Source organism: Belonocnema kinseyi, chromosome 3 (assembly GCF_010883055.1).
Source record: "Belonocnema kinseyi isolate 2016_QV_RU_SX_M_011 chromosome 3, B_treatae_v1, whole genome shotgun sequence".
In the NCBI taxonomy this organism is placed as follows: domain Eukaryota; kingdom Metazoa; phylum Arthropoda; class Insecta; order Hymenoptera; family Cynipidae; genus Belonocnema; species Belonocnema kinseyi.
The window spans coordinates 56,993,521-57,009,779 of NC_046659.1; the positions used below are offsets into that span (position 1 = coordinate 56,993,521).

The window sequence follows — 16,259 nt, forward strand, 5'->3', positions numbered from 1 at the left end:
AAAATCTCTATCCCATCCACACACTACTCCTTTCCCCTGCCGAGTGAGTCACGCCTACCCCGAAAGGGAAATGGCTTAATGGTGTAATAATAATAATAAATACTTTGGGTTTTGACCTGCCTTTATCTATTTCAGGACTCTGTCCAGTGAATTGGTGGCCCCGGGTACTGCCTGAATATTCTGTACAATTAATTTAAAAAAAAGATAAACAATACGTTAGAAATTTGTAGTTATAATAAATTTAATTTTAAAGAACATTCATGTAAAATAACCTGTTTCAGATAGATTATTTTAAAAACTTGGTAACCTTCAATTCTTCTTGAAATTGGATTGAAAATGCTACAATAATAATTGGTTTGTGAGTTCAAAAATAATGTAAAAACTGTTAAAAATTTGAACAATATTTCTATAATATTAAAAATAACCATTTGTATTGCATAGGTACAAAACTTCATATTTTGAGGTTTTGTTTTTGTTGTAATATTTTTTATTTTACTATATTCAATAACTTTACTTACGTATGAAAACATATCCCCATATAAACGTCTTGACAACGCCCACAAACTACACAGGCTGCCACCATTTTTTATATTTATTTACAATAAATTATAGTTAAATAAATTAAAAATAAATCAATTCTGAAAAGTGCAATAAACGTCATATTATTGGGGTACTCGCGACACAATGCACGGTCCTGTGCTGCGCCAAACTTCACCCTATGAAAATATTCTCGACCAATCAGCTTTATCTAGAAAGAGATGGGTCTACGTCTCAAATTTTTTTTCTTTCTCTAGATCCTATTTTGATATTTATAGAAGCCTAAGTAGTTGGTATATTTATTACTCCAGGGGTTGCGAGTCTTAGTTTATACTTTATATGTAAAACAAATATATTTTTATGAATATTATTATCATGAAAGTCATGATATGAATTCAAAAAAATTAAGAAAAGCGTTTTCGTTTACAACATCAAATATTTGGATTGATATGCTTCAGGATTGTTTAAATAAAAACCCCTGAGTACTTGGACCCCGATTAAAAATTCCTCGACTCGGTTTCGGCTTGAATTGCCTCCAATCAAGACATGCTGGAGTCGAAAAGTTCGACTTGAGCATGTATGTGTTTTGATACGGAGTCAGGCTTAAATTTATGTCTTGCAGACAAGTTTCTATGTCTTGTAGACATATATTCATGTCCCGAGTCGAATTTGTATGACTCCAAGACGAGCGGTTTTTAACTTTGTGTGTATACCTGTCCTAACCAAAAGGGCCATTCTGACTGTCATAAAAGCTAATCTTCGTTAATGATTAAACAATCTTGTATATTTTTATTCAATATATATATATATATTCAATCAATTTATTCACCGTTTTTCATTTATATTCTACTTGTTTGACGAGGATACCGAAAATGTTGTTTGTTTTTACGTATTTTTAACGGCTAAGGAGATCCTTCTAGAAAGTTACAATTTTAATTTTTGTAAAGAAAATGTTTAAGGGTTATACTCGTTTGGACCAACAGATTATGTATTTTTAAATTAAAAATAACAAATTTAATAATTGCAGATTTCTTATTAATCAATTTTAATCTCATTTCTGAATCGAAAAAGGTTCGTCTTGAGACAAGTATACGCCGACCATATCAGTCAAGACAAGGCTCGCCTTGAGACAAGTAAACGCCATCTTACCTCTCGTGATCATAAAAGACTCAGAGAGACGTCGATGTTTTGGAGACGAACTCAAGACATCACCAAGTCGAACTCAAGTCGAAACATTTTTATTCGGGACCACATGTGAATAGTGAAAAATATATTTCTTTCATAAGATATATTGCACGTCTAAACAGAATGTGATTTATAACAAATGAAAATGAATAAAAATTTTTTTGCAATAGTAGTCTTAAAGGGGTGAAAAAGTCACTACTAAAAGTGGATTATTTAATGTAACAACTTGAAGTCTAATTAATATTTGTCAATGAAACTGATTAAAAATTCTTTGTTATAAGAAGCTTTATCTCTCTGTCTTTATATTTTCATAGTAGAGTTACAGTATATTATTCTACAAAATCTCGACAGTAATGATAATCTTCGTAAAAAGGTTTAAAATATATTTTTACAACAAGCACATCGTATAACAGCAATATTTTTGCATCCTTCTAGTTCGCATTTTTGACATGAAAAATATTTTCATTTTGTTTAAATCATAATTAAAACTCGAATTATCTCAGAAAATCTACTTCGGGGGGTAAACAGTTCATATCCTGATTTTTATGATAAAAATATTTATGAAAAAATAGTTTTTTTATAAATATAAAATAGAGGTTGTCCCCCATTTAGTTACGATTATGTCTTATATATGGAGCTTCTTACAACAAATATGTTTTATTTTGTTTCATTATACAAAATATTAATTAGATCTCGAGTTATATTGGATAATTCACTTTTGGAGGTGACTCTTTTCATCCCCTTTTACTGCTTTGCAAAAAATGTATAATTCATTTGCATTCGTTATAAATCACATTCTATTGACACATGCAATAAATCTTAGGGAAACAATTTTATTTTTCACTATTTACAAGTGGTTCATCACTTTAAGGGGTAGCTAACAGTGCATATCTTCCCTCTGCGACAGTACATGGGGGTGGTTATTTGAAAAACCTTGAAACACGTCAACTCAAATGCCATTCGATATTATTTTTAAAATATAAAATAAGGGCTGCAACCTCTTGGGTGATAGATATACCTTCTATCTTAGGCTTCTTATGATAAACATTTGTATGTGAATGTCGGCAAATAAAAAAATACGTGTATCTTATTTTTTCAAGTACTACAATGTATCTAAAAATTATCAAAATTGGTGAGATCAAGTTGGGGGAGGGGGGTTCCTTGTAGGTTAGATACAAGTTCTTTAGTTAATTCTCTAAGCTCCCATCGTAAGGTAACATTTCTATAAAAGTACCACCAGGCCACTTTATTTTTAGGACTACACCATTGGGTAGAACATTATTTTTCTTGGTGGGAAATTCAGGTTTTGGTTAGATAATTAAACTATTTAGTTATAAACTCATATATTTTGGTTAAAAATTAAAATACTTTGTTAACAATGCATTTCTTTAAGGTCCAACTCTTTGTTTAAAAATTTAAGTCTTTTGTTGAAAATTCGTTTATTTTTTAAAATTAAATTTCTTGTCTGAAAATTTAATGATTCCGTTTTTGTTGAATTAGTTATTTTAGTTGAAAATTCCACTATCTGGTTGAAAATTCATCTATCTTGATTGAAAATTAACTTTCTTTGTTAAAAATAATCAGTTTGGTTGTCGATTCAACTATTTGGTTAAAACCCCGTTTTTTTTTAATTCAACTGGTTCAAAATTCATTTTCTTGTTATCGAAAAGTAATTTTTTTACTGAAAAATTAACTGTTCCATTTTCAATTGAAAATTTATCAATTTCAGCTGAAGATTCAACTATTTGTTTGAAAATGTATGTATTTTGTTCAAAATTCCGCATGAAATCTTAAAAATTGGAAGCATTTCATATTGAATTCAATAGGGCAGCTACATTCATTTGATTTTAAAGAATTTATTCCTGTATTAAGACGTAAAATTTTTTACAACTATTATGTTGAAATATATTGAATATATGTGGTATTAATTTCTATATCTCGACCCGGGACATCTTTTATAGACGAATATAATTTATAGACAAATTTAACTTTTTTTTTTGTATCGTGTAATTTTTCTATTAATTAAATTTTTTCATAGATAAAACGAAAAGTGTGCGTCTTATCAAAAAATGTTTGACAAACAATTTGTAGATCTGTTCTGAGTGCGCAATCTTTATCAGTTAAATTTTCCTTGGATCTTGCAAAGTTCGACTGCAAAATTTAATTATTGATTTTTTAGTAGTTTTTTCCGATAGATAAAGGCAGAAACATTTGTTAAACACGGCTGGTGAACGAATACGACCTTTCTTTTTGGTTACTTAAAACGTGTGCTAAAGTGCAATGTACGCCTATTAGTCTTTAAAAATGTATGCAGCATACAGATGACGACGAAGACAGAACTCATCGTAAAACCTGTTTTTTCTTACTCAAGGGGTCTCCAAACGTAGAGGTTTAAGGAAATTCGCGATGGTCAAAATTTAATATGGAGAAGAACGCAAAAATTAATAATTCATTCAAAAAATTGTATAATAATCTCAAGTCTTTTTTCAGGAACCCTCGATAAGATTTGGTTAATCTAACTCTGATGAATCTTACGGTCATTGATCGAGATCGAAGGTCTCAAGTTTATGGACTTGGATTTAAAGTCCACTTTACGGCAAGGTGAGTTCTTTGGATTCAGGTTTAGTCACCGATCAAGATTACATCCGCCTGGCATCATTTTTTGCGAGAATGTACCTATATATGTATAAGACGACATTGAAATTGAAAAAGTGTGTAGATGCGTTCGTCTTTCACTTCTACAACACACATTTGTTTTCAGATAGATTACAAATAACTTCCAAAAAAAGAACAATCTATTTAACCAATTTAATAACACAATTAACTTTCATCTAAAAAAGAAAATTATTTTTATTAAAGAACTGACTTATCTTTCTGCTAAGGTAATAATCATTACATCCATGATCAAAACTTTTTTCAATGATAGATTACCCTGATGCATGGTGGAAATGTATTATCACAATAAAATACAACAAAGTAAGGCCTATTTATAATTTAAAAGGACCTATTTATAATTTAAAAGGACGTTGCACAGAATGTATAGAAAAGGCTTTTCTTCAAAATGATTTCTTTTAATAACGGGGCCATCCATAAACAACGCTAGCAATTTTGGACTCTTTACAACCCCGTCATTACGTAACCATTGGCTAACCACTGATTTCATGTTTACTCTGCGTTGTTTCACGTTTCTAGTGAAGTCAGTTGTCAAATGCAAATTAATGAAAATGTAATATAATATAATAACACAGGCACACGAAAAAATAAAAGGTCTTGTCCACCAGATGAGATCTCCATCGATGACCAGATGAGGTCGCTGAATCCGAATCCGGGGTTGGTTTGACTCGGTCAGGGCGCATTTCGTTCCTAACCTAAACAAATGATGAAAGTTGGAACATTCATGGAAACACTCAGAAAGGAAAGCGGTTATATGCTTCAGGGTCGCTGAGTCCGAATTTAACAAACATTTGACTCAGCAAAGTCGCATTCCATTCATAACCTTGAAAAAAATGAATTCAAATACCGAAACATCCTCACGCTCACATGCAGGATAGCGCACCTTCGCTGGCTTCGTTACCTCAACAAATCTGAGAACGAATCATTCTACACATCCCATTTCGGGTCAGTTGTTATCGTCACAGTATCTGTCAAAGCAGCAGGATTTTTTGCTACAGACTGATGGCCATGCTCAAGGAATTACTAACAAGTCCTATGTACTGGACGCTGAATACAAACAATTTATGTCGAGAACAGTTTTCAGTGTTTTAGTTTTTTTAAGGTTATGAATAGAATGCGACCTCGCCGAGCCAGATTACCCTTAAATTTGGACTCAGCGATCTTAAAAACATATAACCGCTTTGCTCTCTGGGTGTTTCCATGAAAGTTTCCACTTTCATAATTTTTTAGGTTAGGGACGAAATGCGACCTAACCGAGTTAAACCAACCCCATATTCGGATTCAGCGACCCCAAAAACTGATAGAAAACTTTATCTCGTCTGGTGGACAAGACTTTGTTTTTCGGGTGACTGTTTAATTATTCTTCTGGTGAATTACAAGCTTCGGTAATAAATGGAGAATAATTACAAATATGTACTGAATAACTAAAATACCAGACTTCATGGCACAAAATTCTCTTAAAACAGGAGAAATAAGGCGACTTTTCAGGAAAATAAGAAAATAAATTCTTTTAAATAGAATTAATGTAGATACCTTATATAATTTAATATAAAATATTTTAATCCCTAAGACTTCAAGTCGAAATTAAAATAGTTCAATTTTTAATTGTGAAAGATTTTCTGCCAACATAGATAAATTTTCAACAAACAGTTGCACCTCAGCATGAATTTGGCAAATTCGTGAAATGAACAACTGAACATAACCACACAATATCAAAGCAATATTTTTCCAATCTTGACTTTTTTCATATCGGGCGTTGTTTGGCTTAGAATATTTATTTTCATTTTTTTTAAATTTTAAAAATGCTGTAACTCTGATAATTTTATTTTTATCGAAAAAAGTCTTAAGGATGAATTGTCCGACTTTCTGACTCATATAACTTTTGAATCTTTAAAAAAATTGCATTACAAATTTTTAATATGCTTTATGTTTTTGAATTTTTATTGAAAATAGTTGGCTAACGAACTTGATATTTAGTTTCCGACACTAAAATACATAAAGATATACATACATAAATACATACATTTATACAAACAGAAAAAGAAGTCAACTTTTTGACATATAGTTGTATTGTTAACAAAATAATTACATTTTTAACTAAATAGTAGAATTCGTAAACAAACAAGATGAATTCCGAACTAAAAAACAATTTTTAACCAAAAATAGTTTGATTTTTCTTATTAATATTTATTAATTGATTAATGTAATTTTCTATGGTAGCAGTATTCCACACATTTGCGCTCGATTGTTTGTACAAAAAAGTACGATTTCCATACTATTTTAGTTTATTCCAAGCAGATCTTTTTTTAGAAAAAGACTACATAATTAAAAGAAAATGTGTTTAGTTTGTGTGCGGTTCCTATTTTCGTAACAGTGATTTTATTTGCAAATCAGGAAAGTGTAACAATCAGACAAATTGGCGCACTTTTTATTTAGCGTTTAAGGGGGGGTGCACGCGACTGTATCCAATAAAAGCAATTGACAATGAGATTCTGCGATTCAATTGGTGTTCGCTGAAAAGTCTTTAGATGAGCCACGTGCATTTGAAAATGATAGCGGATGATAACGGGTGGTAGTGGTGGTCAAAGTCCGACAAGTTGTGATTCAGAAGTCATTATGTCGTTACACGCTTGGATTTAAGTATCAGCTTTCATTATCATCCCGGTGCATCCATATCTTGAACGTGTGTGAGAACCATGTTGACAAAAACTAATCGACGTTTTTGCATAGAAGTAAATAAAGGAAAAACTTGTAATTAAATCCACTTTCAAGGCAACAATTACTTTTAACATCTCCATAAAACCATCTTACTTGTTCTATAGCTCTTCTTACTTTAAAATATTTCTGAACCTTTAGAACATTTTCATAAAAATGTCTTTTACTTTGGTTAAAGCTAGATTTAATCCCATTTTCTATCTTAAAACTAGACCCTATTTTTAAAACAAAAAATGTCTTTTGTTCTAGTCAATTTTTTGTACAATGTGTTCAGAGTCTTAAACTATGTTTGACACATCATAATTCAATATTTTTTCAGAAATGATGAATGTGTTTGTCTCAGTAATGAAGGCTATACTTAAGTACACAGTTTTTGTTAAAAATTAGTTTTACTTCAGTCATAAATGCAGGTAAATTGTATTTTTTTTGTATAAAATGTCGCAATAGTGTATGAAAAATGATTTCAACTCAGACATTCCGAGCAAAGATCATATTCAATCGGATGCATACTTCAAGTCTGACAGAGTATAAGAAAGATATGGGACTTTGAAAGGATCTATTATGCTCATTCGTCTTAAATACTTAAGCTTTATAATTACGGCAATGACTTTGAACTATAACTCGAATATCGACTTTGTGCTTTCGATAAAATTTAATTTGTTAATGATAAATTATTGCCATTTATATGTGGAAATGGATCATTAATATTAATCAACTCCAGATGCGTGATTAAAAACTAATATACCAAAACATCGAACAAGAAAGTGTATAATTATTATTATATCATAAATCGAATAAAATAATTGATAACATAAAGAGGTGTACATGGTCTGGTAACCGTATAAGTGAAATTTATTATTGGATCAAATAAATCAATCCTGATTATAATAAAAAACAAAGAACGTAATGTTACCAGTGACATACATATCATTTCTATATTTACAGATACATTGTTACAGTTGAAGCTAATTGAAATTTGATTAATTTTAAGAATTTATTTGTACTGCTCAAATCAATTTCTAATCGAAATACTAAAAATTAAATCAATCAGATTCCGCGATTCAAATTGTATAATGACTGTCATATTTAAATATATTATTCATAAAATTACCATGCACTACCTAGCTTATTAATTATATAAATAATGATAATTTTACCTATAGAATGTTAAAATGACCCAATAAAATTTCGACAGATTTGGATCGCCATTTTCTTTCAATGTAAACGGAGCACACATATGTGTATTACCAGCTTCCAAATTGGTACTACCAACATGGTTTTGTGAACACTCTAGAAATATCGCGAGAACTCCAAATCTTTTTAACTGCATCAGACAAAAATTAATTAACTGTGAAGATGTATAAGGATAGGAGGAAGATAAAAATAAATTTCACTGAAATTATTTGACTAAAAATATGTTGTAATTTCATAATTATTTTTATTAATTTAGAAACATATATTACTTTTATTATCTGATTATAATAGAATTAAATATATGTTTTAACACTGAATCCTTTTCATGGCGAAAGTTTCGGACATGAATTCATACCGAACCTCAATCACGTTCATTCTCAAAGTTCTTGCATTCGACCTTTTATTAAAATTATTAAAGCATTTCTGCACTTCTCGTTTCTTTATTGTTTATTGTTGTTGGACAGTTTTGAAACGGTTTAAATATTTAAAAACAAGAAAGCATTGAGCCTATTTTCAAATAAGTAATATTAAATTCTTTGATATACATATTTTAAGTTATTGTTTGATGGAGGTTTTTGTACAAGAGAAACAGGTTTATTGACATTAAGGTCATTAAAGCGTTTTTGGGATCGATCGACTTTTCATTACGTTTTATTACTTTTAGATAAATTTAAAAAGTTAAAAATAATTATAGAAAAAAGTATTAACCCTTTTTTAATATAAGTAAAACTCAATTATATTTTTACAAGAAATATATGAATATCTTGTCGGACGTAATACTCAAGAAACGAAACTAAAAAAAAATAAACTTTTAAAGTTGAAAAAACTTTTTTATAATTTTTTTTATATTAAAGTATTTTCAATATTGTAAATTTGCTTTCGATCTTTATGTAAAGAAACGTTCAGTTGAACAACTTTTAGGTTGAAGATTATTGAGGCTCACCGTGCCCGGGCATACCTCTTGACCCTTTAACTTTTTAATAAAAAATATATTATAAAATCTAGATTGATACAAAATGAGAAATTTTACTATACAATCTAAATGTAATTATTATCGATATTCTGTATAAAAAAACAGGCGGAACAGGCACAATGAAATTTTCAATAAAATGATCCAAGTTAAAAAAATCTAACATCTAGGCTAGCCAATATTATTATGTAAGTTTACAACCAGGAATATCTCTTAGATAAAAATTAAACATTTAAATTTCAAATAATGTTGATCTAGAATATTAATCTATTTTAAACCATTTTTACAGCATACTTTATACACTACGTTAGATGCCTCGAAACGAAAATTCTTTTTTAAGTTACTAAAATTACAGTGAAATAAAAAAAGCAGAGCAGACTATACTGAGTTAGTTGCCACTCACCGTCAGCTCCGAAATCGGTGCTATAGAAGAGTTTCACTGTACCAAGAAATCTTTAATATACATAAAAGTGAAATGTTCTATACATATGCCCATAGAAAAAGTTTAATCAGAACTCATATTATAATCCTTTCGAATAAGTATATGTGAAATCCGTTGGAAAAGGATTCGATTCGGATTGCACGCAAGGATTGGGATTGAAATAGGAAATATGAAATTAAACTGAGATTCACACGGCTTGTACAGACAGATTGAAAACAGATTAAAATATGAGTCTAATCATTTTCAATCCGTGTTTTTCATATTAATGAAACCAAGTTTGCATTTCTTTTGGATTAAGTCAGATTGTGCGTATCACGTGGATTGAAATGTGAAGCATGAGCCCGAATGATTCCAAATTCTAATTTATTTGAATTGAGCGTACGGATTAAAAAGGATTAAAATTTGGGTTCGGATTGAACTTGTTTCTGTTTTACGGACTCAGAAAGATTAAAAACTATTTTGGGAACAGTTCTGATTGATTCAGAACGGATCCGATATATATTTTCAAATAATTCGCTTCGGTTAAGAATCGATTCCTCTCTGAAATTTAATTGGCCAGTGTTTTTAATGTAATTCAAGAATTGCAATTGCAGTATTATGATAATTATAATATCTACCACAATTTCTTATTCACAACTGTACAATTTAGAGAAGGTTTTAAATTTTTTTGTATCTGAAAGTAAAACGAGGGGCCATGCTCGACGTAAGATCCAAATATTTCCGAACTGGTCAAAATATAATAATACACATTTATCACTCGGACTGGGACACATAAAATCTACATATATGCATAATTGCATATACGATTTATGAGTTTCAAAATAATTCCTTTGAAAGATGTGTTTGCATTTATTTAGGTACATTAGAGAAATCTATTTTAATAACTTGTACTAGTAGGCGGAATAACATTTTTAAGAAATGAAAAAAAGCTGTACTCGATTTTTTTTTACATAAGATTCAATTATAATTAAAGATATGAATACCTATATAGAGTGAACGAGAGAGTGAATTAAAAACCCGTTTTTCTACTTTTTATTCGAAACGTTTGTATGGTACAAAGGTTTTCTTTATATTTATAGTTTTTAATTAGGTACATTTCAAGTCGCAGAATCTGTTGACGTATTTCCGATTTAAGTAAATATATTTTACCACGAAGTTATAATTTTTTAATTCTGAAGTCGAACCTTTGGTTTAAGAGTCGTCTTTTATGTTGAAAGTATTTAAAAATCAAAAAATTTCTTAAAATGTGATTACAAGGTTATTTCATGGTATTTTCCAACTGATAAAAAAATGATATTATCGTAGCTTGTAATCACTGCGGACAATTCGAAACCAGAAACATAAGAATCTACAAGGTCCTATTGAGGATTGTCGATTCTTATGCACTGTAAAAAATGATTAGTCGAGCCAAATATTTAGTTAGTAAGATATGGTACTGCTATTTTGTTAGCTGGTACAGCTATTTTATTAGTTCGTATAACAATTTCATTAGTTGCCGTGACTATTTAGTTAGTACCAGCAACTAGGTAAATGATTGTCTTAACTAACAAAATAGCAGTACCATATCTTACAAACTAATTAATTAGCCTAACCATTTTTTTCAGTGTGCTAAAAATGTTCAAAATGTAAAACAATATTTTTTTAATTAGATGCAACGTCTTTGTACACGGAGAAAAAGATATCGCACAATGATATCGCAAAACCTCTATATTGCAAGGAAGCGCAATATGATAACGTACAATCAGGTCCTGGAGCTTTGTACGATATTATAATGCACTAATATCACAGAAAAAAATGAAGTTAAATTTTGTTGCTGTCGTCTGCTACGGCGTCCTTAGCAGCAATGGGAAAAAGGCAGAGTATGAGTCAGTTCGAGCTATAAATCGGGACTCTAGATTTAAAACAATCACAGAGAAAATTAAAAATTTGCTGCAGATAAGACCTGCAACTGTTAATGGTTAAACATATTTCGGCGAAAGTTTTATTGAGGTTAGGAAAATAATTCTGAACTCGTCGACTGCGTCGCGCTGAAGTGAGCAGATTTCAGTAAAATATGTAGTATGTACGACAAAAGACACAAAAAAATATCTACACACTGATATATTTCCTTAGAAATAAATCACATTATTGTAGACGAATTAGAACTTACTTAATACAATTTAGCAAAAGCGCAAAATGTAACTGACGGATGAGAATCCCCATTTCTTACGTTATAGATTGCACAATTATGCGCTATATAATGTAAAAACTTGCAATGTACGATATCACGATTTTGCGCTATTATAATGCGATAAATACGATATATAGCGCAGGAATTACGATATAGTTTTCTAAATGTACTTCAGATTTTAGACTGATTAGAGTAGTCTGTAATCCCACGAAAATTTTATGAACAAAAAAGCAATAAATTATACAGTAATCCTATGAGAAACTCTTACAGAAACTGTTTTGTACCCTTTAACGTCCAATTTATTATAATTTTCTGAAGCATTCATGGTTTCTGTTAATACTTAACATCCTAAGCTAGAGAATGTATCATTTATAATAATAACAAAAAAGAAGTGAAAATTGTGAATTGTGAATTGTGAATTCCCTATACACCAAACTCTCGCTTTCAGTCAAGTGTCGGGGGTTGCCTTCAAATGGCTTTGGACTGACTTTGGAGTGATAAAAACGTAAACAGTGAGGGCCGCCTGACTTGTTATGAATTAGAATATATATCTATATATGTAATGTCGCAAACGCTCTCGCCCTACTCCCCTGAGAAACTGCGAGGGCGGGCAGATCTAGGAAGGTTCAGAACGGGGTGACTGAAAGCGAGAGTTTGGCGTACAATCGATTTTTTTTATTTTCTCGCAAACAACAGATGCGAAAAAAACTTATGAAAAAAACTTTTCTTATTTTAAAAACGTTCTACAAAAAATACCACTTACGTTTTTTTGCATCGTTCGCCAAAAAAATATAGAAATTTAATTTTTCTGAAACACAATTTTCGTTGACGCAAACATGTTTCCGCCCGCATAAAACATATAGAATCTCGTATATGCGAGCACACATTTGTTTTAAACATTTGACCAAACAAAAAATAGGGTCTCATCTTCTTACATTTAAACTCAAAACAATCAAATAACTTTGATTAAAAATCCCATTTTTTATTTTGTACAATATATTTTTTTTATTTGTGGTTATAGGAACAAATTTAAAAAGAAATCATTTAATTTGAAAAGAATTCTGTCTTTTCATATTCTTTTATATGTATTACAATGTACATTGTTTTACATATTGTTAAGTAACTTTAAATTTATTATTTAATAATTTATTTAATCCTTCAATTAATTCCCACTCAGAAATCACGTATGTCAGTAAATGTAAGGGTAAATGCGTTTATTCTATTCGAAAGTTTGTCCTATTACTCAGATGCAATTGATTTTTGAGGAAATGATAATTTAGATCATGCACTTTAACATTGCTACTCGAGATAGATCAGAGAACAGAAAAGTCCGTAAATTTATGTGTACAAAGTTCATATAATAATACACCATATGCAATGGCAATATAGCAAATCGCTTTAGTAGTTTGCAATCAGCTGAAGTGTTAATTGATTTTTCTATAAAACTTAAGATAGTGATATTAATAACAACTAATTAATCACTATATATAAACACAATGGAATTATTAAATAAAATTTAATGTGGCAGTTATCTGAATAGAAGGGGGTGACTTGACCCGATAAAAGGTGGTGATTAACCGTTCTTGAATTGCAACGTTTTTGTTATTGTTTTGAAATTCGATATTCAGAAAAAAATTTAAGAAATACTACTTGAGAAGCTCGATTTTTTTCTTAATCTTTTAGAGTTCACTATAGTCCAGCAAATAAGATGTTAGTGTAGTTTTAAAGACAAAACAGGACATATCTCCTAGGGTGGGTATACAATTAACAATGAAATATTTAGCTCTTCAAAGAAACAGTAAATATTGTAGTTGTCAATTGTTTGCAACATTTCTATCCCACTTTAGATGAAAAAAATCTCTGGGATTTACTGTGGGCTGATGATAGAAAAATGTATTTCAAAAATTGTATTATAAAATAAAAGTAATAAAGCAATATTATGATTTAATTCATAAAATAAGGATTGAATAGAATACAAAATTGATTTAAAAAAAATAAAAACTCACAAATTCACGTTCTGTTTGAGGTCATTGGTGCAGACTCCGTAATGGACAACTTAAAGGATGAAAAAAATTCCGGTTTGGAATAAAAATTAATAAAATGTCACTGTTAAATCTCAAAATGTAAATAGTTCACACAATAGTTCAAAAGAACCAATAGTGAAACTAAATACGTTGTGATGCTGACTACTGACTACTTACTACTGACGGTTCATCGCCGATTTCAATACATATGTTCTCTTTCTTCCGCCTTTCCACTCGACCTATCACTTCCCATCCTTTTTTCTCTTTTTTCCTCTCGTATTACCCCCTCCGCAATTTTCTTGAATTCTCAAAAAAAATCACTCATAGTTTATGAAATATTATAAACCATTATTGAATTAAAGTCATTTTAATCAATCTTCATCTAAGTGTTGACGCAAATGTAATGTCCTACACATACATATTTAAGGAGGATTCAATAAGTATGATTTCAATAATTGATTACGCAATGCAATTTATGCAAGAATTAAGAAGGTTAGGAAATCTAATTCAATTCTTTTATTCAAAAACATATAACAAAACGTATGTTAATTTTGCACGATTTCAAAATTTGTAAACTAAATGCACCAGATTTTTTCTCTATTTCTACTGCAAACAAGGTATAAAAAGAGAGTGAGAGAGGGGTGTAGAAGAGATAGGGAAGAGGGGGAGGGAGGGGGGAGAAAGAGAGAGAGAGCGCGCGCGCGAGAGAGAGAGAGAAGGGATGGAGAGTTAAAATATAGATATAGCAATATGTAGGAAATTTTTCCAAAATATTTTTTTTATTTTTGTCCAAGTCCATCATAATCGTGGTAAATTAAGCGATGTCTAGTTGTCCCGAAAAATTAGTGGTGTTGGAAAAAGGATGGACTAGTCGTCCCACAAATTCAGGATGACTGACAAAGTATACGAACAATATTGGACTATAGTCATCCCGAATTTTGGGACGCGACACTTTGTTCAAATTATTGAAAAATCTAATTTAATTCACAAAATGACAAATTAAATCATCCTAGTTACTACATTACATATATATAAAAATAACAAAGTAACTCGACAAATCTACAAGTGGCCTTGTTACTCCAGTCCTATTAAATTTGCAAAATAACGAAATAATTCGATACAATTACTCTATGATAATTTCACACCAAAAACTCTGGGGTCAATTTTGTTACAGGTAATTTCAAGATAATGTTCCATCTCTCTCGTTCTTGGGGTACGAAACTCGTCAACTGTTTTTGCCGCTAAACTGTAAAAATAATTGACAGAAGGTAACGTTTCATACCCCAAGTCCAAGGGAAACGATACCTTGTGATTTGGTACCATTCCCTCTACCAAGACTAATTTTTGTTGCAGGTATTTGATACCCTGAAATTGGCGTTAGATTAACACTGTGTTTTTACTGTGTTTAGTTGCAAAATAACGAAAAATGAACAACTAAAAACCGGAGTAACTCATCACACTTAATAAATGAAAAATTTACTTATTACAATTACAGATACACTGGGAAAGCGATTTCGTTGAATCAACAATATTCTTCTTGGTTCAACCATAGAATATGGTTATTATATGGACAACAAAATTTTTTATTGACCTACCCAATTTTGTTGGTTGCTGTAAACCTATAATTTGTTAGATGGGCTATTTAGTTGATTCAGCTAAAAAAATGTGTTGGATTAATCAAATAAATGCTTCAATCAACTGAAATTTATTTTATTTAAACAAATTTTTATGTATATTTCAGAAAACATTATTTTTTTTATTAAAAGGAACATTTTTTTGAGTGTTGTAACTAGTCAGTAGTCAGAGTTTAAAAATAGGCCGTATCTGTCGGTTTACCGAAATCCAGAGAACTTAAGAAAAACCTTTTCTAATTGGACAAACGTAATTTTAAACATCCCTAATATTTTCCCTAAAATGGAAGGGATAGAGATTTTTCAGATTGATCCAGAATTCTCGTGCTATTTAAGTAAATAACACGTTCGTTTCGCAACACTACTCCGACCCAGGTTGCTGATCAATCTTTCAAGCAATCATCCCAAGCGAAGAACCTCACGAAGCCGTTACGTAAGGTTCCCTAGTTGGGTCCATTACTGGGCAAGGTCTTTTGTTTCAGGCGTCATTCAATCTACTAACAAACACTCTTTTTATTAACTATTTGCCGCCACACTTTCTTGTCCTGGCATACTTCCCTAGCTTCTTTTATGTCCATGCACTTTTTCATGCAGGCTCTCGTGTTTCTGTGACTTTTTATGTCTCTTCTAAGTAGGGTCTCATTCACACATTCTAACCATTCTTTCCGTGGTCTACCTCTGGGCACACTGCCATTTACTTTACCTTGATACACTTGTT

At 30.6% G+C, this 16,259-nt stretch overlaps 1 protein-coding gene across 1 annotated transcript in view; it reads right to left on the reverse strand.

Moving 5' to 3' along the window:
- Positions 1–14,085, reverse strand: part of LOC117170379 (ATP-binding cassette sub-family G member 4-like) — a 42,440-nt gene extending 28,355 nt beyond the window's left edge. The window contains exon 1 of the mRNA XM_033357141.1: positions 13,893–14,085. The gene's annotated coding sequence lies outside the window, so the exon portion shown is untranslated. The remainder of the gene's footprint in view (positions 1–13,892) is intronic.
- Positions 14,086–16,259: the final 2,174 nt, after the last annotated feature.